Below are 3,506 nucleotides of genomic sequence, written 5' to 3' on the forward strand. Positions count from 1 at the left end.
AATAGGAGGAGTGGCAAACACTGTTGCAGCAGCAAAATGATCTAGACAGCATTGAGAACTGGGTAGACACATGGCAAATGACATTTAATAGAGAAAAGTGTGAAGTATTGCATGCAGGCAATAAAAATGTGCATTATAAATATCATATGGGAGATACTGAAATTGAAGGAATCTAAGAAAAAGACCTAGGAGTTTATGTTGACTCAGAAATGCCTTCATCTAGACAATGTGGGGAAGCTTTAATAAAAGCCAACAAGATGCTCGGATATATTGTGAAAAGTGTTGAATTTAAATCAAGGGAAGTAATGTTAAAACTTTACAATGCATTAGTAAGACCTCACCTAGAATATTGTGTTCAGTTCTAGTCACCTCGTTATAAAAAGGATATTGCTGCTCTAGAAAGAGTGCAAAGAGGAGCGACCAGAATTATCCCGGGTTTAAAAGGCATGTCGTATGCAGACAAGCTCAAAGAAATGAATCTGTTCAGTCTTGAACAAAGAAGACTACGCGGTGATCTGATTCAAGCATTCAAAATTCTAAAAGGTATTGACAATGTCGACCCAGGGGACTGTTTCTACCTGAAAAAACAAACAAGGACCAGGGGTCACAAATGGAGATTAGATAAAGGGGCATTCAGAACAGAAAATAGGAGGCACTTTTTTACCCAGAGAATTGTGAGGGTCTGGAACCAACTCCCCAGTAATGTTGTTGAAGCTGATACCCTGGGATCGTTCAAGAAGCTGCTTGATGAGATTCTGGGATCAATAAGCTACTAACAACCAAACGAGCAAGATGGGCTGAATGGCTTCCTCTCGTTTGTAATTTTTTTTTTATGTTCTTATGTATAATACGTTATTTCACAATGACGTTGATTTTATTACAAGCCTAGACTAAATTATCGGCTATATTGTATTGATTTCAATATGCTGCATAAACTGCGGGTCTGGCGGTTGAAGAAGCAAGTGCTTATAACCTATTCATTTTTACGATTCTGTTCTGAATGCCCCTTTATCTAATCTCCATTTGTGACCCCTGGTCCTTGGGGAGTGCTTGGAACACTGATGAAAGTCATTCTACACGTCATCTATTATTATTATTTACACTACATTTCTCAGGCAGAACGACTGTGCCACCCTGAGTGTGACGGTGCAAAAAAATGTAAAAAATGTGCGTATTCTAAGCTCTGCACAGATCAGTGACCATCGGGACTGATGCTCGAAAGCCAGAGACACTTGCATTTTACAACGCAATGAAGTATGGTGTGGATATACTGGATCAAATGGCACGGTTGTGGTACTCGCAGGTGGCCTGTGTCTGTTTTTAATAATGTTTTGGACCTGGCAGCCAACAGCTCTTTGGTTTTGTACAAGGGGTGCACCGGCAACACAATCACTCGGAGGGACATCATTTTGCAGCTAGCCCTGGAACTATGGAAGAAACATTTTGATAACACGAAAGCCGGCTGGCAAATCCCCCTCAACCTTCAGCCAGCGCTGTGCCCGCTGGCACACGGAATAAAAGACAATGCCAGGTTGCTAAATACAATAAAAACAGAACTTTTGATGTCTGCGCCCGTTGTGAAAAGGCAAGTCTGTGGCAAATGCACTTGTACAGTTGAAAAGTGTGTTTCTGTTTTGATTGTACTTAGAAAGCTGTAATAGAACTCTGAACAGACAAACAGCCTTTGAACTCAAAGCGCTTTCACGTTGCATACGTTATGTTTTATTTTTGTTTTATGCTATTTTTATAACTAGTTATTTATGTTTTATAATTTTATATGTGCATACAGCTTTCTACACCTGTTTACACAGAAGTTTATTGCGTAAAGTTTATTTTATTAGTTTTTCATGTATGTGCTTTTTGAAAAAAAAAAAGTTTAATTTTCAACGTAAAAAGTGTTTCTGCTCTGAAAATGTTATGTATGATGTTCATAAATAAAAATATTAAGTTGCATCCGATTGTTTTTTTTTCATTTTCATATTGAAGCCGTTTTAAAATGGAGCTGCACATTTTGCGGATGGAGCGGTTGTATGTAGTCCGAAATCTCAGCGGTTCTAGTGTTAAGGATGTTGTTGTGGTTGTGGTCATAGATATGGGGGGGGAGGGGGCAGTCTAGTTTTCGTCAGGTCTCAAGGGGGGTTTGCTACATGTGCTGTATGAACCTTCCTTTATTTCTGACCACTCCCTAAAATGACATTTGAAATAGGTGAAAAAATGTTGGTGTGGCATGTTTGACATATTCATGCTTTTAGCATGATAAAGAGATGTATTATTTTATTATTTAATTTGGAGATTAAATGCAACCTCTTTTTTGCCACTGCAGCATGTATGTGTGTGGGTCTAGAGAAAAATCAACTGCTTCTTTTTTATTAAACCCATTTTTTAGGGCTTGGACTTTTTTTTGTAACTTTTCTTGTGAAGATGTTCTTCCACCAAAAAATCAAGTATGTCAATTACAGGCATGGCTGCAAATTCAAAATTAGAACTATTAATGTGATGAAAAAGACAAAAAAACAAAGCTGTTTTACCAGTTAAACAACTTTGTTTTTTTCTTTTATTATTCCTAATGGTAAAGATGTGGAACGTCTATGAATGCAGTACAGCATTAATCCAAATCTCAGTCTTATGAACACCCTATTGCCAATTTGTTTGTAACTTTGGGACTCTATTGTACATATGTTTGCAGATTTATTCTGCTTTGTCTTAAGCGGTTAACTCAACAGAAACTTTAGAAGTATATTCTCATGGAAAACTATGGAATATTCACCTTTGTTTTTACATCAAAAGAATTATGCAAAAGTTAAGCAAACTACATGCCTATTCATTGTTCTTTACTATGGAGATTGGCAGTAATGCTCCAGGAAACAGCCTCCCTAGAGACAGGATGTTCTTTATACATTTGTATTCCATTCTTTATGAACCAGTGGCTTTCCAAAGGGAATGGGAAAGATGTAAACTGGATCTTGTCCACAAGGTTACTCAATCCAACTTTTTTAAAACTTCATACACCTTGGTAAAATCTTTTAGTTACCAGGATCCCTTTCCTAGAATAATTCAGAGCAGCTCCAGTACAAATATATAATATGATTCACTGCTTGCAAATTGTAATTGCTTTTATTATTACTGCCAATGTAATATTATCTGATCTGCTGTGTGCATGCGCATAGGGTAACCTGTATAATATGCCTTTCCTGAGACCCCTACTGGCCCCCCTTGTATAGCACTACTGTAGAGAGTGCCAGATGAGTTCCCTGGTTTGAATCTTGAATCGAATTGCTGATCTTGCCTTGGGGGGACCCATATGGCACACTACTTGCATCACCTCGCTGCATTACAGGAACTTACTGGTCAGATGCCCAACGAGTTTGTAGGGTGTAAAAGTGATTGGCTTGACAGCAAGAAAAGAGTTCACCAGTTTAAAAAAGCTGTTGCTCTTCCGGTACCATCTTGGAACTGATACGATGATGTGATCTTGGTTAAATAAAATGTGAAATAATAATAAAAAA

Source organism: Acipenser ruthenus, chromosome 1 (genome assembly GCF_902713425.1).
Source record: "Acipenser ruthenus chromosome 1, fAciRut3.2 maternal haplotype, whole genome shotgun sequence".
Taxonomy (NCBI): Eukaryota; Metazoa; Chordata; class Actinopteri; order Acipenseriformes; family Acipenseridae; genus Acipenser; species Acipenser ruthenus.